We start from the raw sequence: 24556 nt of genomic DNA, 5'->3' as shown, positions 1-24556 counted from the left end.
TAGCGTAACGACCTACGTGGTCATTTAGTCTTGTTCAGAGTTTTGAGGTATACCCGGATATACCATCTTTAGAATGGAGGAAATCTGTTCTGATGCGTAGAAGCAGACAAATCTGTCAAATGTTGTTCATAGCTCAAAACTGGGTTTTTAACACATATTCTCAATTGGGTTCAAACATAGAACAATACGAAATTGTTGCTTTTCAAATTGTCTGTCATGAGGAGAATCGTGAGGTACGCCGAATGGTCACTAAATAAACGGTGCGCTAAAACGAGATTTGCGCGAGCTACCGTAAAATCCAAAGGTAGCTGAGAGCGATCCAAACGTAGCTGAAAACGATTCAGACGTAGCTGAAAACGATTCAGACGTAGTTGATTGCGATCCATTCTCATGGATTGCGATCCATAGGAACCGGATAACGATTCAGAGGAAAGTGAGAACAGTTGTAAGTATCGTTGCTGTGATGATTTGAATAAAACATAAACAAAATGAAAAGTAATACCCTACAGTGTGCTGTTACCAAAACCATCAACACTGCTCGTTTGCCTAAGAGCGACATGAATTGATTGCGACAACCTAGATAAATAGTTATGGCGGAGTACTGCCATTAACCGTAAATAGACCCCGAAGTCTTAAGAGGGTCCTTAAACGTTTTATTAGACTGCAGTGATAGTTTGGATACTTTTATACGCAGGGCGTACTTTTCGATCAATACTAAGGATAGTATGGAACCGAACACAACGTAATAAAAATGGAAATTGTTTAAGAATTTCGTTTTATTTGAAATTAAGGTTTAAAAAAAAAACGGGGAATAAAACCCTAACACATGATATTGCATAATTAACAGTATCCGGAAGGCAAACAACTTATGCGCAATGCCAGTGCGCACCTGACATAAAGGGGACGAATAAAATTGTAAACCAACCAATTATTGCACAAAACTGGACGACCAACACACACCACCGAGAGAATGGTGAAATAAACGTCAAATTTATATCACGTACACACACACGCATACACACACTTTGTGCAAGGCATGACAAAGTTGGCGGGAAATGACTTTTCATTTTCATAGCCATAGGGGTGGTAGGTGTTGTTGCATTTTAAACATTTCCACCAACAAAGAACAGGGAAGAGCATGAAAAGCGCAACGGATGGGATGCCCATTTTCGAGTCGACTTATAGACTTAGACTTATACAGCCCTCTCACCGCTCCTGTCTAGATTTATAAAAGCATCCAGGCGAGTCCCTTGCACACTCTAAGACCTTTTCCAAACAACCCGATGCTGTCTCCTGAGCGGGCACAAATCCTTCCCAATATTCGCAAACACGTGAACAAAACCATCGACTTGCTGCCTCTTTCACGCATTCACTCACTGGCCGTATCATACCTTTGTGCCCTTCAAATCCGCCCTAGCGCTGCAGCCAAAACCGTAACACAAAGCACACAAACCTCATCGAGTTTGCATTCAAAACGCTCCATTTTACTTCTTCTAATAATATGGAAAACAGTTCTCATTCTAACGAATATAAATACGTATATAAGCTTCTGCTACGTTCGTTAGTAAGACGTGGTTTCATCTTACTAGCCTTACTGAACAGGGAAACGAGTGAGCGCGAGCGAGAAAGTGAGAGAGTGAGGGGTTGGTTTAAGTATTAGCTGGCAACCCCTCATATCCTCCTCCTGCTCGGTACACAGACACACACACACAGCCGTCAATTGCTGCTATTCTTTGGCAGTTGGTCTTATTTATTACGACCATATATACATATATAAGAAATTTAAATTGCTATAATAAAACTGAATGGAACAGACAATTTTAAGCATGACGGGGTTCGTCGTGCTTACTCAATACCCCACTCCACCATTCGTCCTTCCCCACCCCCCTCACCCACCGATCATACTGTCTCACTCTTATTCTCTCCCTCTCTCTCTCTCTCTCTACCTGATACTCTTTTCCAACACGTTCCACAACAACCAAGCTGATCATCATAATCGTCTTCATCACCAGCATCATCATCATCATCATCAACCTCCGCACCATCATCATCGTCGTCGTCATCGGGTCCGAGCAACATTCAAATCATTACCATTGATCGCATTTTAACGTCGTCGAAGCTAAAAGTCGTTAGGATGAGCGAGTTATTGTTGTGGTTGTTGTGTGAGTTCTTTTCTGCCCTCCTTTTATTCCGTTTGCCCGGTTAAACCGGCAGTTTTGGCATGCAGAGATGGAAATGCTTTTATTTCATTTATTTGTTTGTTAGTTTTTGTGTTGTGCGCTTAATTTAGAAGGTTGCACACGGGCAGCAGCAGCAGCAGTGAGTAATGATGTCGATGACCCCACCGGAATGGTTATTCATCTTCATCATCGTTTGTCTGCAGCCCGGGCGAGAGTTTTGTTGCTGATCTTCACTTTATTTATTCTAGCGAAATAACATGTAACGATTCTAAAACTGCGCACGGAACGCGTTTGCCCCGCGTTGTTGTTCGACACGTTGTATATTTGCACTGCAAACCATTTTCTGCTCAAGTGTGTTATTCCATTTGCGCTCTCGCTCACTACACCCCTTGTTATATATGACACTCGACACTTGGTAATATTATTGAGTTGAATTTTTGATGAATGTAAATGATCAGCGCCAGTGTTGTTGGCGGTCGAGGCGGTTCTTTGTAAAGTGCTGCAGTACCGGGGCACCACCACCACCACCATCATCATTACGTGATGCTTCGCTTACGTCAGGGTCCATTAGTCCGGGACGTGTATTTATTATAATCGACTGCAAACAAAAGGCAGTTGAAGTATGAATTCTTAATGGTACATAAGAGTTAAAGATAATGATCATGCTGTTTATGTAAAAAAAGAAGAATCATTTTTATCATACTTTACTACTAGGTGTTGTTAAATTTATATTACAGTAGGTGACCGCTAACTGAGAGGTAAACAAGCTCCAGTTAACGAACAATGTTCGCTAACTGGAGTGACGTTTCTATGGATTGATTGTTTTGATCGGTGTTGACTGGAATAAACATACCAAACTTTTTTTCATTTATTATTGATATAAAGTATAGTAATTCGTGTAATAACATAAACTAATAGCAAACGTAGGCAAGAGATCCTAAATTTGTTTGAAAAATGCACATTTGCGACAAATTTCTCTTCATGAGATTCCGGATGTTTCATGTTTTGACGTTTAAGTGTTCGTTAACTGAGAATCACTCCAGTTAGCGAACCTCCAGTTAAAAAGCACTCCAGTTAAAACACATCCAGTTAGCGGTCACCTACTGTATATTCATTCGTTCTGTGCTCTATCTCTAATAAGCTCTTGTAACGAACATTGATACATTCTCCCCCATCCATCCGAACAAATAGCACCAGACAGCAATCGGGACATTGGGCCAGCGCATGCAATGCAGCCATCATTCGTTTAAGCCCCGTTTTATACATTGTCTAGTTTATCTAATAGCCTAATCAGCAGCCTATGCGTCGACGGGGTGGGGAAGAAAGAACAAAAGCGCATTACATTAATATCACGTGATCTTGCATTGAAATCCATCATTCATTCTCGGTAAACCGGTTGTATTTTTCAACATCCCATTGATTTTCTAATCTGATTCTACCCGGCAGCATCAATTTAGCCTCCAACTTCCCCCCCCCCCCTCCCCCCCCCCCCACTCCAACAACGTACACAACATCACGGCTGTGTAGGAGCACAAAAAAGCGTTGGCTGCATTCAAATTAATTCATTGATTGCATACTATGTTTGACGATGGCAGTAGTTTAGATGAATTGCCGCCTTGTACGATGCGTTAATAAAATGCAACACAAACAGGCAGCGCAAAGCGCAGCCGTTTCGTGGCCGAACGTTTTAATGCAGAGAATAGAACAGGGGAATAGAAGGTCGGTTGGGTATTTTATTGTAAAGGTGGCTTTTGTACGATCACGAAGCGTCTGTTTTGTGATTGCAATTGAATGTAAATTGCTTGAAGAGTTTAAGCATCCTTTACGTTATTAGCACGACTTACGGAATAACATTGTACGCTGAGAAACAAAAAAGTAATTTAACATAAACCAAAGCTCCACGGAATCTTGTAACGAACGATCGAGCAATAAAATAGTTGCTTCTATCGAAACGATTCATCTCATAAATTCGATTACGTTCGCCAGCAAAAGTTCAGCCAAATCACAGAGAAAGAACAACTTCAATGATGGAAAAGACCAAATTTCCCTTCACGGATTTGTTATACAAGGTATTTTTATGCAAGAAATAGGGCAGAATTAAATAACATTTCCATCACGACACCGTACATATACATACACCAATATATACATCCACCAAAGCTTATATAGTAAAGCCATTCAACCACCCTTGCACAACCCCGCTAAAATCAACCGAAAACGTATGTGGGTAGCGGAGTTTAATATGACGATGCGTTATCTTTTTGATTACTTTTGCGGTTCCATCGTACACAACAGTTCCATTTGTTGTGTTTCACTGTATGTTTGTTTCTCTGTTCCTTCGAATCGTCGTTGTTTTGGTGCGCCAGAGTGCCGGCTATGTTTCATATTTATTACAGTTGTTACCTAGTTTTGTTCGCACATTCGTTGCGCACCGGAGTTCAGGCTTGCATGAAAAGAAAAGCTCCTCGCTGGCGCATGGCAGCCGAACGACGCCATCGTGGCCCGTTCGTTTGCCAGTCGAAGGAGCGTCGGTCGGTGGAGCATCATAAATTAAACTTGTCACGCGCACCGTCAGTACATAACCCTGGCTTAGTAGTCGCGGTCGCTTTCTTCGAGTGTATCCTTGCACGGAGCCAAATCTGGAGCGGAGCGTTGTGGGTGGGCCGGTGGCAGCGGTGGGTTCGAAAACTCCTAACCTAATCATAGTAGCGACCAGCTCTTCAGCTTCATTCCTAGCGAGGACACGTGAAGTGACTCGCTGCTTTATTTCTAACTTTCTATGTTTGCTGTTCGCTTCACACAAGCACAAGGTGGAGGGAATAAGCTCGTGAACAAATAATGGAAACTTTTACCCCTCGCATTCCCTTCTCCCCCTGTTTGGGTCTGTAGAGTTGTGCAAATATGTGCACGATCTTAGAACAGAACGAAAATATAATATCTTTCACAAAATATTCTTCCAACACACAAAGGCACTCACGGTCTTCTGGAAGACAAACACACATGCAGAAGCATTTCTAATAATGTAGCGGCGGAAATGTGTGCGGGTGGGTTGGTGTCCGGGTGTGCTTCGATCACATATATAGCCAGCGCTTCAATACCGTATCGGAATTTTATTGTACAACTTTTCAGCAGTTTGATTGATTGCTTTCAATGCTCTCCGCCTTCCATGCCTCTGTACCCAGTGCTTAATGGCGATGTGTAGTGTTGTTATTGCTGCTGCTGCTGCTGCTGCTGTGTCTTATATCCCAATCGGTCTTATGCTATACAACACTCCGCTCGCAACCACCACTAATGGTTTGGCAAGAGGAACAAACAATAATATCCGACGGCAAGCAGCAGCAAAACAAAAAGACATATCATCCGCAAAAGCAATCACTCGCTCTATCTTCGCATGCTGCCATTGTTTATGGAGACATGGGCCGTAATATTATTTCGTGCGTGATTCATCCATCGTCAGCCGAGTGCTGTGCTTGTGTGCGCGAGAAACCAGCGCTGTGCGACTAATGTAATTAAGCAGCGAAAAACGTAAGTCGGCGCAAAATGCTCCGCAGAGACAGGAGGAGCTCGAGGGAAGCGGAAAGCGATTTGCTGTATTGTCGCGTCACTGAAATAAGCAAACATTCTGCGACAAAGTATTTATTGTGCACAAAACATTAGCCTTGCGCTATATACCTTCACCCGCCACCTTCACCACCACCATCCAGTGAAATGTGTCACATGCCCTCACTGATTGGCCTTCGATCCTTGGTGTATAGTGTATGATAATTTTATTAGATAAAATCTAACGTCCATGAATAGAGGAAATATACAACGTGCATGATGGTAGAATGGGTAAATGCTATTGTGTTCCGTTGTCGGGCAAAACATACATACAATACTGCACCCCTCTCACCGTGCTCTCGTTCGCAATGATTTGCTTTTGTTAATGCTTCTAAAACCTAGCAGGGGGCGTCATAAATGAGAAAGTTAATTCGGACGTTTTGGGAGAATTGTTTCTCTTGCAAAGCGTAAGCGAAGGGCCGTAAATATGTAACAATTATCGAGCGAATTATCAACTGTGAATTGTTGCGTCGTTATCGCTCGAGTACAAATGGGTATTGTATTAACAATTGTTTTGAGTAGTATGCAGTTACTATGTTATGGTACATATGTTTTCCATGTAGAATGCTGGTAGAGATAGATTTGAATCTGATTGTTATATTTTGCTTAAAATTCTGTGACAAGGGTTTTACGATTCCTGCTGGTTTATTCTGCATGGAGTTTGGCATTTGGCGGGCATTTGGCATTTAGGTAAACATTTCAGGCAAAAACACTTGTGATGGGAAAAATGAAGTTATCTTCGGATTCGATTCCGGCTAGTTCCGAACTTTTCAGGAATCGATTCCAGATAGTAGGTCCAGAATCAGCTCTGGTTAATAGAATCGGCTCTGGAATTAGATTCGGCGTTGGAATTGGTTCCAGAATCGGAATCAATCTGTGAAAAGAATAGGAATAGGAATTGGCTCCAAAATCAGAATAGGTTCGAAACGGAGTTGGTTTCGGCCAATTCCCGGACTGATTTCGCTTCTGAAACTTCTTATTTTAATTCAAGAACTGATTCTCATTATGGAGCTCATTCCAATTCTAGAGCCGATTCTGATTCTGTTGCTGGAGCATATTGCGGTTCCCAGGATGTGTCCGAATCCGGAACCAATTTTAATTCCGGATTCGGATTCGATTCTAGCATCAGAATCGGCTTCGGAACTGATTCCGAACACAGAATCGGAATCGGCTAGGTCCGATTCCGAGCTCCCACTACTAAAAACACGTACCAAAAGAGTATCAGAATTCTAACATAAATTTTACCTAATATTTCATCTGATGTTAATGTCAAAAAACGAGAAACAAACGCCAAATAAATGCCGAAGTCCGTTTATCCCTGCTGTTGATAAATGACAGTTCAATAGAACGTATGATATGGTGTACTATGAAGGATTAAAAAAAAACACTAAAAATGTATATTTCACGTTTAACAAACTTGAACGTTTAAAAAAGTTAAAAAAATGTGTATTCAAAACACCCTTGAGTGTCCGAACGAAGTCGAGTCCCGATGAGCCCGGCTGTACGGCGGATAAACGTATTGAAATTCTTAAATGACGGAATGCAACTGTCAATTGGGTATGGAACATAAAACACAGTTGATGTTTTAATTCCACTAACTTAAGCTCCAATGTCAGCTTTTCAACCAGCAAAGGGATAAGTAATGGATTTCAGTCATTCACGTTCTCTGAACATATTTTTATACATAACTCACCAGAATCGTCGACACAAATGATTTTTGGTACGAACCATCGTAATAAATGTGTTCAACTTTAAGTCCGTTTCAGTGAAGTTGTGAGTTCAGATGAACAGGATGGATGTTTTAGTTACCTGGAAGAAGATTAAGAGATAAAATAAATTATTGCATTTTACACACGCATAACCATCAACTATCCATCCATATTTACTGCCACAAATCAATCAACATTACATTTTCATATCTTGCAATGCTCTTTCGCCGAGTAAAACATTATTCCCACGATTGGAATTCTTCCGCCTATATTTATGATGTTCCAATAATGATTTATATACAAATACACCCCCCATTTTGCAGCAACAATCGAGCAAACAACGCATCGTCGTCACCGCATCAAGGATGTGTGTTTGTGCTAATAATAACGCACAGGAATGGCTTTCATCAGCACTTAATGACTTGTGAAAGGAATGTTAAAGACATTCCCGTCTGCATGCCATCGGGGCAAGCGAGGAGCAGCGAACACACGAGAGATAGTAACTCAGCAACAAGAATGCAATCCCCAAGCATGCACACAAAGATCGAGCAGCAGCAGCAGCAGGGATACAACGTGCGGTGCATACGCAAAACGCACTCTCAGGAGGTGTCTTGTGGGGGCAAATGAAGCGTTGTTGCTGGGATACGGTTATAACAAAAAAGAACACACATATACACACATTGAGCAAAGGTTTACATACGGTCGTGTGCCTGTACCTTGTTGATAACAGATCTTCTCTGCGTATGATTTTAAAGGAAATACGCGCAAGAAATTACACGACTCAACACACAAATAATAATCAGACGCCGAAGATGATGATCGGCGCACTATCGATTGGTTTCGCCTCGGTTACAACGACCGAGCGCAGCAATGCGCTTCGCTGACCATAAACAATCGATCCCTATTGTGCCGGCCGGTGGAGGCGAAGCAGACGGTTAAGGTAACAACATTGTGTCAGCGCCATGGTTACTGTGAACCACCCTCTTCGATCTCGTTTTTGCGCGGCCGTGCTGCGCCGAAGTACGACGGAACATACACGGAACATCCCCTCCTGCCTTCTCTGCTAGAATTAACATCCTATTCGATTCCATAAATTAAATTACTTTATGTTTGGCCAAATCAGAGCACCATTGTTGAGCCCGGGCAACCGCTTGTACGGCGAGACCGTTTTGTTCGAATGTTTATCCTGGTCTGTAGTATAAGAACAAATAATGCGCCTCCGTAGTCAGTGATCGTGGTGCTATACTCTTCTGCCTACAAATAAACTCACAACTTGGCAACTTTCGGCGTTTCGGGGGCCAGGCAGCAAGAGGGCACACACAGAAATGTGTAAAATTAAATACCAACTGGTCGCCATAAAACTAACGGTTCGCAATAAATGGCGGTACATAATATTTCCAAGAACAAGGGACGGGGGTCCACCGAAACCGGTGTGTTTCGCAGAAGATAAAAGAAGTAATACTTTAAATAAACCAACCGAAAACACTTCGAGGCCAACCACCGCCACACCTCTTGGCCCTTTGCTGCAACCACCTTCGCCCAAAAATTGCAAAACACGCGGGACGGCGCAAGTTAACCACACCGGACCAGAAGAGAAACCTCTGGGCGTCTCTCCAAAACGAACGGAAAACGAAGAAAATTGGTTCATCATCAATTTTCCGGAAGCACGCTGCGGTGGCGCGGGTGGTGGAGGTGATGGTCGTTGGGTTACGAACGATGAGATGAAATAATATTTAATTTTAAAAATATCGATTATTTTCCAGCAACATTAAAATAAAAGTGCTTAATGCTGCTCCCGAGCGCGCACTGGAGGACTCTTAGGCCTGCGGGGAGAGTGGAATGGGGGGCGAAAAGAAAACGCTCCCCTCTCTCTCTCTCCTGGCCCCAAAATTCCTGCAAAAAAAACCTTTCGGCATGAAAACGATGCTTTTTCCAGCACACACCATTGTGTGCGTATAAAAACGCAAATAATATACAAACACAGAGAGCGGCACAACACAACACAAATGTAACCGCGCTTGGCGCCGCTCGCGCCGTTTTCCGTTGGTCTCGGTCCGACACAGCCACTACCCCTCCGCCCTGGAAAGATGGCTTTTGCCTGATGGAGATTTTTAACCATGGTTATTTGCATAATGTCGATTTTATTTCATTATATTTCGCCCGCCTCGCACCTGCAGCCGCCCGCCGCCGTTACGGCGTTTCGCCGTAATTTTCCCGCCATTTTCCACGGTACGGTACACTAAGGGTAAATGTCCCTTTCTCGCAGCTAGTACCAGCCAGTAGCAGCCGTTCTCTTTCATTCTCTCTTCTCTGTTTTTGGGTAGCAATTTTCCCTGTTTTCCCATTTACACAACAACGACAACCATTAAAACGAAAAATCACACTTTCAATACTTTGATTGCATGCAAAGCAGAGCAACAGAACAGAAGGAGCATAGTAAGACTGAGAGAGAGAGAGAGAAAGAGAGAGAGAGAGAGAGAGAACAAAAAAGAGAAAAATAGAGAGAGAGAGAGAGAGAGAAAAATCGACAAAGTAAACGTGATTTGAAAGAAGAAAAGCGCCAGAGCAAGATCGTCGTTGCCAGTGCGTCGTCATCGCGATAATCATTATCATCATCATTATCATCATCAAACAATCAAGACTGCCCCTCTCTCATATCTCGATGGCCGTCGTTACTTGCCGGTAGAGTTTTAATTTATTTCTATTTAAAGGACACACTACCACGGCAGCATACCAGCAGAACAATATGCTTTGCGCGTTTTTCGCCGACACCGGAAAGGAATAGTAGTAATGAGTGTTGACTGCAGAGCGAAAGATAAATGTCACTCGCAAACCGGTAAAAACTAACCATTTGTGGCAATTTAATCTTTACATTTTCCGCGACATCATACAGAGGGGCGGCGGTAGTAGTATCCAGGCTTTCGGGTGCTCCAAAAAGCTACGCTAACGAGAGTCGGGAAGAGGACTGAAAAAGAAAGGTTAATAGATCCGCAAATCTCTAACTCTCCCGCCGCTCATTCGGGGGGGAAAATCTGTTGCCGAAGCAACGAGCCGGACCACGGAGCAACAACATGAAAGATCGAACCACACCGGCGGCTGCTCGGATGGTAGTAGATAATTTCTTATAATCTGATTAAATAAACACAAAAGAAACGGTAAGTAAACAGCAGCAGCAGCAGCAGCGGCAAAAAGGAAGCGGACCGTAAGCAAGAGCCCGTCGTTCGGCGGCAAAAGATTGCGGACGGGCGGACGAAAGGGCGGGCCGCAATCCATAATTCATCGTTTTGCCACCAATGGAAGTAAAGCCCAGTAAACCGTCGTCCCGTCCGCTGGATAACGATGGAGGATTGTGTGTGCCGCGACTAAAATTGGAGATTTTGGTTTCGAGAAATAAAAACCGACAAATAAATGACACTTTTGCTACTTCTACCGCTCGCTGTGTGTGTGTGTCGTCCTACAAACCGAGGAGCTTCGAGTTTGTATGTACTGGTTGAAATACAATTTGGAAATAATTGTATTTCTGTTGTTTCTTCTGATATTTTTCTCGCTCGCACGCTCTCTCTCGTCCGCTGGTTAAGCTTCTGTTTGTTGTTTAATTAAAATTTATGCACACAGCCTTAATCCATCGCTGGGGCGGTTTTAAAACGTAGATAATGTTAACTGCAAACATGCGCGGCACCCACCAGCCCGCAATCGATCGATCGGATCGGTCGGTCGAAGGAGATCGTGCGGAGGGTGTGTTGGTTGTTTAAAATGGGATAAAATTTAACGGACCACACGCAAACAGACAAACACATACACAGGACCGAAGGAAGTAAATGAAACAATCAATAAATATATTTGCACCAACAACAAAACTGAAGAAATCCACCGATTGTCGCCGCCAGCAGTCACGAGCTGCGGCGGCGCTGCGAAAATATTATCCACTAGAAATAAATGTGCAGCGAAAATAATGGTGCGACCATGGACACTAACGGAGCAATATTATTATTCGCACTGTGCTTTATTGGAAAGCCAACCGGGCCCTGGTCGGCGCTCTATTTGCAGGGTTTTTTTGCTTGTTCTCGCAAGCGGAGCAACGTTGCACGCAACTGCAGCATTTGACAGGACAAGCGCATCAGTTGTTTTCAGAACGTTATCATGCTTAAGGCAACACTCGCACTTGATATCACAAGCGCGGTAAACAATCTTACAATTCTAGTGTAGCGGGTTAAAGCAAGTATTCAACTACATGTGTTTAAACGGTTTCAGGTAGTTTCAATTTTTCGTTTCGTTTCGTTTATAGTCGGTGGTTAAATGATTGCCTTAAGTGTTCCGCGCTTGTGATATATCAAGTGCGAATGTTGTCTTAAGCGTGATGGCATACCGAAAACAACTGATGCCTTTGTCCTGTCAAGTACTGCTCTTGCGTTAAATACCGCTACGTTTGCGAAATCAAGTAGAAAAACCCTGTAATTGTCCCTGGTTGGCAGCAACCTGGTTTGGTTTGTTCGGGACAAATGGTAAAATGTGCAGTTTATTTTCATTTATTGCATTAATTATATTTCCCACTGGTGGAAACGAAAAACGTGCTCTTGTGTGGGTGGTGATGAGAAGAGGAAGGGAGGGGTGGCAGCACAACACAAAAAATGGTAATGATTTTTGACATTTTTGCGTCCTGCCGATTGCGAGCAGGGGAAGACCAAACCGGGCAATGCCGGGAATGTCAAACACGAGGGACAATCCTCAAAACTGCGCCCACCAACCCACACTTTTGGACCATATTTGAAGCGATTGATATGCATCCATCGACGCAAGAGAAGGGGAAACGGACGGCGGGGGGAGTGGTTTGCCGAAAGGGGGTTTGCAATGTAGTCCAAATAAAAATAGTAATTGGATTGAAATGGAAAATGATTTTCATTGCATAAAATTATTCAACTACGAACGTAGTGTGGTGGCGGAAGGAGGGATCGATCTGTGGTTGCGCGCGGGCACAACACAAGGCATCATGGCTTTAATCGCTCCCTTGCTGCTGGTTGAGCCGGTGGTTCGAGCATAACGGAGGGGGAGAAATTAAATATTGATAATCGTTGCTGAAGCTATTTCGTTCGTTAAAATTATTAACATTTAAATAAAATTGCACACAATGCCACAGTTGCCATTCGGGTACGAAACCGAAGCATTGAACAATGGGGAGGCAAGGTTATTGGGATTATTTTCGTGTGTATATAAATTACCCACCATGGCAGCAACACATAAAGATACAATAGCAGCGGCAGCAGCAGCAGCAAGATGTAAAAAAAAGCCTACTGAACAAACAACCTTTAGCAAACACAACTGAAGGGTCGCACGGTAGTAGAGAGGCTGTTCGCATTCTCACCATCATCAATCAGGCTTAGACGATTCTTGGTAAATACACACACGCACACATAAAGCAAATAACAATCAACAAGACAACAACAAAAAATGGAAACAAAAATAATGATATTCTGTATGAGCGTGAGTGCGTAATATAAGCCAAGCCATGCTTCTTTGCCATCAAGACACACACACAACACATATATACAGAAACCAGCATCAGGGAATTATTAGTCGGAAACATATTTATCAAGCGCCTGTGTAACACTACGGCCGCTCTTCTAGGTTCCAGATGTTGTTAAATTAATGTAATTGTTTCTCATCCAACAAGATACAGACCACACCACCACCACCGAGGCACTTATTAACTCCGAGTGGCAACAAAACGAAAGAAAAAAGATACCTACATCTGCTACTAAAACGCCATATATAACATACAGCACACACCAACACGCAGCCAAGATACGAATATAATTATTGCCCCCGGGTATATTCCGGGCAAACCGAGTGAACGTTGTACACGAGTGAAGAATTTAAAATCATACACTAGAAAATAAATTAAATCCTATACCACCCGCCCTCTGTATTATGTGCTTCCCCTATGCTTTCAATCTATTAAGCATTCTAATAAGCGCACTAATCCGGTATGTGTTTCTGTGTTTCCTTCGCAGCTTGGTGCCGTCTCTTTTGCTTTTTCATTCGAGCAGCGTGCAGCGCGAAGCCCTGAAGCCAAGAACCATCATCATCCGGCACCCATTGTGCCCCCTCCAGGCAGTGCGGGTATGATACCTTCAATACTTGGCTGGCTGGTTCCCGGGGGCAACTGGTTAATTGAAGTGAAATTTAGAATTATTAGATTCCATATAACAAAACTCAAACCGCGACTGCGCTCCTTCCCCGCAAAAGCACACCGATGAAATCACTTGACGAACTGGTAAACGCACCCACCGCATGCATGACCTTTAACTGTGACGTGTCGAGGCGCTGACGAGGACTGACAAATATAGTACAGACACACACTTAGGTGGAATTTATATCGGTATATCGATGGAGGGGTTGCGCGTCGCTATCGGCGTCGTTTGATGCTCGATAGCACTAATTTGGGCTGTGAAATGCATATGAAAGGGTGTTGTTGCACAGCAATACTCCTCCTGCATTTCCGTAGCTAAGATGCGAACGGAACAACAAAGCCATCCGACCGAGAAAGAGAAAGAGGGTTTTTAGAAAACAGGGCTGTCTGTAAAATCACAGCAGAGCACAGTGGGCACCGTAGAACAAAAAGTGGAATAAAAGTAATTGTCATTCAATACATGATTTCTTAGGGGCAATATAGAGCTGATAATGTAAATTAAACAAAATATTAATATTTTATGAATCTGTAACAAAAATTATAATTATTTTACGAAAATTCCTATATCCCACAGATGTTCTCATATGGCTGCGTAACGAATATACGGGGTTATACTTAATGTACTACGTACCCTGACTACCAGTTATTGCTATGGGGCGACGATCTGAAGGGAATTTGATCTTGCCTGACCTTGAAAAACGAATGAACTAGGTACAGCTTTTCGATGCTTTCTTGTACTCATTTAAGCAAGATCACGCCATGTCTATCCCTGAAAACTGTTGCTTTCTCAGCTACTTCTTTGCCTAGTGACCATCTTTTAATGAGCTAAAGTTGTAATAAAATAAAGCTTACATGGTATATTTGGCTTGCTTGCAACATTCTCAAATATCGATGATCTATCATCACGTCGTCATAGTTGCTGATCACATTCGATGATGACGAATTTCTTCACAGACATTTTGTTTAGCTGTTATACTTTGACGTGGTAACCATGATACTACGATGTTTTGCGGTGTTTAAGTTTAGCAATATGTCAAAGATACATGATTGATAAAATGTAGAGGAAGTAATACACACTATAAATTTTAAGTAATTGACATATTTTTATACGTATTTTTGTTTAGATCAGACTCAAAAAAGTTGTTATGATGAATTTTTCAAAGACCAAAGACTCCTAGTCTCTATCTCAATAACCCATACGACCTGGGGACTGAAATATAGTATTTTTCTTATCATAATTGGATATTGTAGATTACATTGTTTTTTGATTAAAGAAATACGATAATTATTTTTTGGAACTTTCATCCCGACAGCTGCCCACTGTGCAGAGCAAGGGTTAGAAGGCTCAGCTGGTAGCAACTACGCCTGTCGGCTTAGTGTGATACGATGTCTTGGCTCTATCGTGTGATCCCCAAACACATTGCGTTGAAAAGTTACAAACAAATATAATAAAGATAAATTGTATGTGAAACGCAATTCTTCGTAACCGTCCGCTTCGACCCCTTCATATGTTGCCTCCCACAAAAGCCCCCTAACAACAGCAATACAAAGGAGCTGCTATGTGTAAAATGTGTTATAAAATCACGTTAAAAAGTTATGTAAGTCGTACTTTTATATACATTGTAGTACAACACTGTTTTGGTTTGGGCATTTTCCTATGTATGCTTCTTGTGCCTCCTTGCATCTCTCGACGCGCGTCCGCTCGAACTCGTTCGTAAGCTATTTTAATTTTATGCTTTCCTCCCAAACCCATCGACATCAATGAGGGTTGAGGTATAAGAAGGGAACTCAGTCGTCAACGTACAACCGGTATGACAGCAGGATGATACACACACACACCCGAGAGGAGCCGGGAGGGGGTATGGTCGCGGAGACAGAAAGAGAGAGAGTGTGTACCAGAAACCGAAGGGAGTGTGTGTGAGAGAGAGCCACTCCGTTGGATAATATAATGATATTATTTTAAAATTTAATTATCTCATTGAACCAGCCCAAGCAATAGCGCGCGGCTCGGAGGCACAATGCCGAGCGTGATGGAGTAATGTGATGGGAGAGAAGTGGTTCCTGAAATGAGGAGACAAGGGACAAGGAGTGCTGTCCTCAAACCTCATACTCGGCGGCGCATTTGCGGACGAAACTGGAAACCGAAAGCTAAGATGCGAACAAATTGTGGCCACGGCACACTCCAACAAAAAAAGGAAGGCAACAAAGAAACACTGTTATAATACGACTACTTCTGTATAGTATATAAAATCGTTTCCGTTCCAGAAATATCCATAGCCATCAACATCACCATCATCATCATCATCGTGAGCGACGTCATTCCGACTCAAGCCCCGCGCCACCACCTACCTTCCCGACGTCCCAATCGATGTCATTCGCCAGCACGTACAACATTAATGGCATCATAAAATGATAACGATGAAATAATGCAAAGAAACAAACGAACATTTTACAGCACCGGCATTATATCTGGATGTCCCAGAGCGAGAGAGAGAGAGAGAGAGAGAGAGAGAGAGAGAGAGAGAGAAAGAGCGACAGAACGAGAGAGCGCACGGAGTGCAGCTCACACTTCCAGCTCCGACGACCTCACTGTGCCCTGAGTAGCAGCAAAATATTCAACATTCTTGGGAGGTTTTGGCCGTTGGAAAACTTTGCAGGTCCTGGAATCGACGCTGGAACGACAGACGACGAACTCCTAGTACCCACCAACCTCCTGGTGGTGGTCAGTGTGAAAAATCAATACTATCATTCTTACATCTAGCGAAAGATCCTCCTACCGCCCTTCCCGGAGGACGCATCAGGTGACCACGCATCATCAAGGTCGACGCAAGGCTCTACAGAGAAGTGCAACGGAATCAACCCGGATTGTGCATCGAAGGGGAAAGAGCTGGTACTATTCTTTTCGGGAATCCCTGAATCCCTTTTCCCGACCGGCAACAAGCGAACGAGTGAAAACAGAGAGTGAAGTCAAGCGGCAGACGTGTATGTGTATATGTACTTTGTGCGAGAGAACAGACAGCACACCACCAAACATTGCAAGTGGCAGGACTCGCTCTCGCGTGAGCTCAAAATGTATGTTTGAAGCCGTTCCATTCGTCCGTGCCGTCCGCGTGCCGTCTGGGAGCTTTCTCGTCGACATTCCAGTGGTTAGCCCATGCCGCACACCACTGTCGGTATATCTCCCGGTCAGGCTGGTCTGGCTGAGTAGGGGGTCAGCAGTAATTATTCACGATAGGGGCTGTGGGGGGGGGGGGCGTTGGACTGAGTTCGGAAATCAACACGATGATTGCAGTGGACTCAAGTTTTGCAGCATTAAGTTTCAGCACACCCTGGAACAACTGACGAGCCTTAGCACCAGCAGTATAGCTCAGCTATCGTCGTCCTTGAACCCCAGCCCTCATTCCCCACTCTACCTCTCCCCCATCACAAGCAGTAAAAGCTACAGTGCTGCTCGTCGCATCTTGGGCCATGGAGCATGTAAGAAAGTTGTTTAAAACTAATGCTTAACATTCCGGTGGGGTGCGGCGAGCTAATTTCAAAAGAGCCGCATTTGATTATGCATTGTTTCGGTACGGTGATAAACCCGGTAGATGGCAAGGAGTGAGAGGTTATGCATTATGGAGAGAAAAAAAAGAAAATATTTTCCTTTCCTCTTGATAGCTAGCTATGATTCCAGCAACCAAGTCAACTGTGTGTGTGTGTGTGTATGTGTGTGCGATAACGGATGTTCAAAACAACTCACACCAAAAGCTTCCGCACGAAAGTCCACGAATAGTACGATAAAAGAGGTCCCCCCCCATCTCTTTCTCCTCAGGAAGAAGTAAAATCTTGTTTATCGTTTTAATAGTAAAAGGAAAAACAACAACAAAAACCTTCCTCAAAACATCCGGAAAGCAATCGAAGTGCGAAATCACTTCCGATCTCCATCCGTACCAAACAGACACACGCACACAAACACTTACACTACTCACCGCTAGATGGCATCACTTGTCGGGCGAGCACGTGGTGAACACGCTTCCACGGAGATTGAGCGAAAGCGAGAGAGAGAGAGAGAGAGAGAGAGCGAGAGCGTGACAGGATCGTGGAAATTGCGCCGAAATGTGCGTGACCAACCGGGGGCGGTAGTGATGCGGTACGAGAGATGCGGGTGGGGTAGGGAGGGGGATAGGGGAGCAGTGTGGAAATGAATGACGGGCTTATTATAGCAATCGAAAGGGGCCCCGGGGACGGGGCAGATGTGATGAAATGCGCGGACAAGGGAATCGACCGGGCGGGTTTCTGGGATGGGGGGGGTTTGGGGTCGCATTAAATGGGAATAACGTTCATTATTTGCTGTAATAAATATAGATAGTTACATTTCTGTGAGCGCTTGTGCCCATTCGCTGCAGTGGCAACGAGCTGGGATGGGACAATTTCGGAAGCATATATACCGACCCCGCCCCCCCTCCCCCGACAATAGTTAAACAAGGTACGCCCCTGTGCGGCCCTAAACGACAATGCCGGTAGGTGGTGGTGGTGGTGGTGGTGGCGACCGAAATAACACTTACCGGGAGAGCTTAATGTAAAATCAATACTAGTAATCAAAGCGAGAAATGAACTGACATTTTCAAAACCGGATCCTAGAAAGGATGGAGCAACAACGCGGGACGGGGGATGTGTAAGCGCCCGCAGAAGAAGATGGAAGCCACACTTAGGACGACATTAGAGGAAAGTGTGTGGCTCTAGTCGTCGTCGTCATCGGTACTGCTTCTGTTGCTGTTGCTGCTGATGGCACTAAACCAATAGAGAAACTTTAAGCTTACGGGACGGATGAGTTAACAAATGGCAAGAACCAGAACGAAGAGTGAAAGAGAGAGAGAGAGACAGGTCGGAGGGGGGTAACAGTGTAATCACCATGTACCGTGGCAGCCTTGCCTAACGGAGGGCACAGGAAGATAAGCGCTTAATTTTGTTTAATTTCCGAACCGAGAAAACTCCGAAACGAACAAACACGCCGTCGTCGTCGTCGAGTGAGATTGGCACCCAAGGGGTAGTGGTGGTGGTGTGTGAATGAGGGTGAGGTTCTTTCCACCCCTCCAAAAAAGGGGAGACACATCGTTCGGTAAAAAGAGAGAGTGTGTGAGAGATTTATAGAGAGAGAGCGAGAGAGGAGTGAAGACAGCTTTCGGTGAGAGCAATCAAAGAGACGTAAACTTTTGTGCTGAGCGTAGACTAGAGAGCAGAAGCCGTTGGAGATGAAGCTGGAACCGATATTGCTACCGGCAGGAAAAGTGTGGGAAACCCTCGGGCAAGGAGCGAGAGTGAAACGCAAAGAAAACAACCGAAAGAGAGGCAATGGCTACGGTAGAGCGAGGGCGAGCGATAGGGTCCTAACAGAAGGACGAGAACCAGCAACGGGCGGGGGTGGGTGGCATGATAAAATCAGTAAAATTGCACCAGAACTCTAACAACCCCTTTCGGGGCAGGGAAGACCGGGTCCAAACGGAAAAGACTGTTGATAAGGGAGAAAGGGGCATGAATAAATGAGAGAAATATAAATTTATGTGTAATATGAAATGTTTTATGCAAAAGGGTTTATACGACGTCGAACGAACGAACGACTGGCAACGGCAGCAAATAGCTTTCTACTAACGAACTGGTGCGGTGCTGCTGCTCTCGTTAGGAAAGATGACAGATGTATGCATATATAGGGTGATTCGGACACAAAATTGAGGTTTTATGTTATGTTGGTACACGAATTTTAACAGTTTTTACCACAAGAGTTTGTGTTCAGGCGAGAGAAAAAGGTTCGTTTTCAATGTCTAACTTGAAATTTGAGTGGATATGCTATCTTTTTCTTTGTGGTAACACGAACTGATCAATAATGTTCGCTTTCCCTAACCCAACAAGAACAAAGCCAACCATCTACATATTTTACATGGTCCTGATGCTGAAGGACACGGAAGAGAATATAGGATTGGATTCGGTTCGAAAGCGTCTGCAACACAATAGCCACAGAGAGCACTATGAATCACATCCCAAAAGCGAATGTCAGAGAAAGGTCATTTAAAACAAGAAAAGGTTAGTAAGAACGGCCATAAAGAACAAAGGATTAGGACAGGAAGACAGCATTAAGTTACAGTACATTGATATACACTAGCATTGTTGTTACATGATTTGTAACCGTTGAAACAGGACCTTAAAAGCGGAGAAGGATAAAGAGCAAGTGCCGGTTATCATAATTTAAGACATTTCATTCAAACTTTTCCAACACACTAGAAGCTTGTTATATTCTGATCGTGTTTCGCCCTACACCCTGTGCCATAATGGTGCTGTAACGTCTGGCGTTGTTGTTAATGCCCTCTGCTTCTCCTGGCACACACAGCACAACAAGCCGAACCGAAAGATAACACTAAAGGAGCCAATTCCATGCTTGAACGGGGAACCATTTTATAGAAAACACGTACACCCCGGCAGCGACCAACAGGGCCAGTAGAGTGCTGTAAACGTTGGAGGTTTTAATTAAAACCATAGTATAGAATTATTACCCTTGCTTACACACACACACACACACTCCTATCAACACCCAGCGGGCCAATTGTCTGGACTGTTTTGCACTATGTGCACATACACACACGCGCAGGCAGCAAAAAGGAAGGCTCCTTGAACCCTTTTTCGAGCCATACGCATACATAGAGCGGCGCTGCTTGATTGCGATGGTTTGATTGCATAGCTATAAAACTGGGTTAAATATTAACTTGGAGCAGGGGTTGATTCCTAGTAGCGCAGAGCGCACTATGCGTTGAACCGCGATCTGTCTGCGCCTGTGCAGTGACTAGCGAGCCAGTGTGCGGATCTGGAAGGTACACTTTTTACGATTTAATATTTTTATTTCTTCACCTTACGCTGGTGGCAAAAAGTAAGTGCAACCGTCAGCACTAGCCAAGGCCAAGTCGCGTTCAAAATGAGCAACATTGGAATTTTAGAGGCTGAAAAATTATAGCTTACAATGCATACGATTTGCCTCCTCTGCTACCTCTCAACTAGTGATGGGATAGTGAAGATTTCGTTGGAATCGATCCCGGCTATCTCCGAAGTTTTCTGAAATCGATTCCAGATAGTAGGTCCGGAACCAGTTTCCGGAATCAATTCCGGAATCGGATCCGAAATTGGTTCCGAAATTGGTTCTGGAATCGGCTCCGAAATCGGAATCGGTTACGGAATTGGTTGCGGAATCAAGATCTTCTCCAAAATCAGAATTAGGTTCGAAACGGAGTCGGTTTCGACATCTTCATAGGAATAGGCGTTTGGGTCCAATGATGCTACGTATTGATAGTCGCAAAAAATATCATTTACTTGTAAACGATCCATTCTCATGGAGATTTCCGTACTGATTTTGCTTCTGAAACTTTTTATTTCAATTCAAGAACTAATTCTCATTCCGGAGCTAATTCCATTTCTGGAGTCAATTCTGACTCCGTTACCGGAGCAAATTACGATTCTCAGGTCGTTTTCGATTTCAGAGCCGATTGTGATTCCGGAGCCGATTGGGATTCCTGAGCCGATTGAGATTCCGGAGCCGATTCCGATACCGGAGCCGATTCCGATACCGGAGCCGATTCTGATTCCGAAGCCGACTTCGGAATCGGCTCCGGAGTCGACTTTGGAATCAGCTCCGGAATCGACTACAGAATCGAAATCGGTTCCAGCATCGGAATTGGCTTCGGAATTGATTCTAAACACGGAATCGCAATCTGGTAGGTCCGATTTTCAAGTTCCCACCACTACTCTCAAGGCCCTCGGAGGAGTAATAAGGTCAATGGCAACCCGCACAGCCTAATCCCTCACTACACCTTATTCGCTATACATAATTCTTACTTTAGTTCACGATCTTTTAACAAAGGTGTTTTTATTTAAAAAAAAAAGCAGTCAAAATGGCTTGAAAGAAACGGAGGAAGTAAGGCAAAAGACCAAAAGTATTGAAACACAAAGAAACAGAGCTCAGACCAGAACATTCCAAAAAGGCACACGAAGCAATAAAATAAGACTTTACTCGCTTCGTATTTTATAAATAGCGGTAAAATCTTTTCCGTCCGCTCGGTTACGCGGGCCTGGCAATCAGGTTAAGCAAAGAGAAAACCTCACCAACAATAAAAAAGGAAAAATAAATTTCACTCAACTGCTGCTGCTGCTGCTGCTAATTCCATGATTTTCTAAGCTAACAATAAATTCATATTTAGAAGCTCAGCCTAAATCTATGGCCCGCTTTGATGCTATAAAGAATGATAATTAGGACGATGCGTGATACAATGCGATAAATTGGATAAGCAAACGGAAAGAAACCAAAGAAGGAAAAGGAAAAAAGTTTCGAACGATAAATTCCGAAATTAAAATCCCAGAGCACACACATATATATACTTTTGTGCTTTGTGCTGGTAGTAGCTTAGAATTGGTAAAATTGTGCACCGTAATGGCTTTTAACGACAAACGGAAAAGTAATAAGCTGCGCGCAAGGCGAAAATGAGCGCTCACATGTGGGAAGAGAGACGAAAGAGAGAGAGAGAGAGAAAGAGAAGAATGAATGGGATGCAAAAGGAGAAAAATCGACACCTCTATACAAATGGAACAAATACAAAGTTCGGCTTTTGAAGGAAACGAAGCAAATAAAACAAGGGAACAGCACCGGAGGGTGAAAGAATAACAAAAGAGATAACACATATACGCGTCGAATACGAAAATGAAACACACAGCAAAGAGGGAAGAAGCAAGCAACAAGGGGGAAAAAACATATAATAACAATAATTTAAAGCATGTGCGCAGTAGTGCTGCTGCGGCCCTGGGCAGCCGAAAGCCGAAAGATAAACAGAGAACTGAATTGTTTAAAAATAAATATACCCACATAAATATTGTACCGGCTAGCCCCGGCAAACAGTGTGTTAGCAAAAGCACGGAAGGGAAAGATGCACAAGAAATAATAAAAATTGTGAAACTTATAAACATTCCTGCTGCCGGGTTGAATAATGGGGGAAGAATTTTTCATCTCCACAAGAAACATAAATTTTGTAACAAAAACGAGTAAATGGGAAAGAGGAAATCATTATTAAGCAAGCGAAAGAATTCTTAGAAAATTAAGCGCGCCATTCTGTCCCGTCCGTCCGTCCGGCGTCAAAGCGATCCAAAGCGACCCCACGAGCGAAATTAAGATCGTGCTTCTGCTGAATCGTGCGCGCGCGGCGGGTCCTTGTGCGCCCCCTGCAATTAACAGTCCAAAATTTGCCATAAAAATGGAAGATTGAAAATTTTTCTAAGATCTGAACGCCGTAAAAGATATAAAATGCAGGTACCTTCCTTATAAATTAGAAGCGAGGAGACAAAGAAAGAAAGAGAGAGAGAGAGAAAGAGCGAGAGAGAGAGAGAGAGAGAGAGAGAGAGAACGAGAGGGTTTAAGGTGAATGGCTCCCTTTTTGCCGGAGGAGCAGCCGCCGATAGCCCTAAAGAAGGCGCCACACAACAGCAGCGAGGCAGGAAAGAGAAGCCGAAAAAGCACCCCGAAACGTCAAAAACAAAGGCAAATATAATTGAGCGAAAAACACAAAATTATTGTTATGAAAAAGAAAAACTTTTAATACGGCCCCATAAAATGTACCGAAACGAACCAACTCTCGAACCAACCAAACCCACCACCACCAGCAATCAAATGGCGATGGTGGCGGGGAGGAAGAGCGACGGCAAAACCGCGCCGTGGTATATAATTGTGTGCGGGCAGGCACCACCAGTCGTTGTAAAAATGATCCAGCCAGCCGACGACGACGACGACGGTGGGTGCTATAAAATAAAAATACTTTTTCATCTTCCCGCCACGGTCCCATCTAGCCCTACTAACACCCACACACACCTCTCGCTCTCTCTCTCTCTCCTTGGTGTAAGAAATAAAGGAAACAAAATATAAATATAATCTCAACAAGACGACTACGGCTGCACCCAGCAATGAAACAACAACACACACCAACGGAAATACTAACGAATTTTAATGCGTGTGCTTGGCCGTTTCGTGTTTCATATAAAAAGCTGGAGCGCGGGACGACGAGGGGGAGGTTGGTTGGGTGAAACTGAGATAAAAACTCCCCGCGCCAAGAGTGAGCGAGAACGCACCAGCAAATAGATAAGGAAGGAAAAACGGGGTCGGCGAGGAAGTCGGGGAGGAACGAAAGGAGGGGGGGGGGGGATTCCATAACAATAACAATAAAAATAAATGAAAACAGAAAACAACCGAAAATAGCAATGGAAAAAGACGATTAAAGGAGCACACTGTGCGATGGAATATGGATCGCAAAAGGGGCGAAAGGGAGACGACGGGTGGCCCGGGGCGCGCGTTAACAGCAAGCAGCGGGGAAAAGTTGTTAAATGAGTAAACTAAATAAAATAAAACCTGCACATACACATACACATAAAGCGAGCTTGCGACAGATGCTGAGCCCTGCGATCGTATATGATCGAAAGTGGGGACGAGACGCGGAGAACGGAAAGGGACAGACAGCACACGATAAAGATGGATTGATAGGATCGTTAAAGCGGGAGGGGGGCGAGGGGGATAAATGGTGGAAATATAGCAAGCAAATAAATATAAAATTCGATGCGAAATAAGAAAATGAGATTCCGCCCATTTGCTCCCATCGTCGTCGTCACCATTCAACTGTACTGTGTGCTGAGCGCCATAAACGGAAACTTCGACAACTGTCGGTGCACTAGAGCGAGGTTCGGGGGCCAGAGTTTACGAGTTTAGCAGTGTAATTATTCCACTGCAATTTAAAATAACAAAAAAAAAAGAAAGGAATAGCGAAACAGTAAAAGCAAACTAATAATGATCGCAATCATTCCAATGGGTCCTCGTCCTCGGCGTG

General features: G+C 43.8%; 1 protein-coding gene across 1 annotated transcript in view; it reads right to left on the bottom strand.

The window, feature by feature from the left end:
* LOC5667367 (putative uncharacterized protein DDB_G0291608) overlaps positions 1–24556 on the bottom strand; it is an 81632-nt gene that overhangs the window by 52483 nt on the left and 4593 nt on the right. The window lies entirely within an intron of this gene.

The sequence above is a fragment of the Anopheles gambiae genome, chromosome 2 (assembly GCF_943734735.2).
Source record: "Anopheles gambiae chromosome 2, idAnoGambNW_F1_1, whole genome shotgun sequence".
NCBI classification, from domain to species: Eukaryota; Metazoa; Arthropoda; class Insecta; order Diptera; family Culicidae; genus Anopheles; species Anopheles gambiae.
Note: the sequence above shows the minus strand (reverse complement) of the source record. Positions and strands in the feature narration are given on the sequence as shown.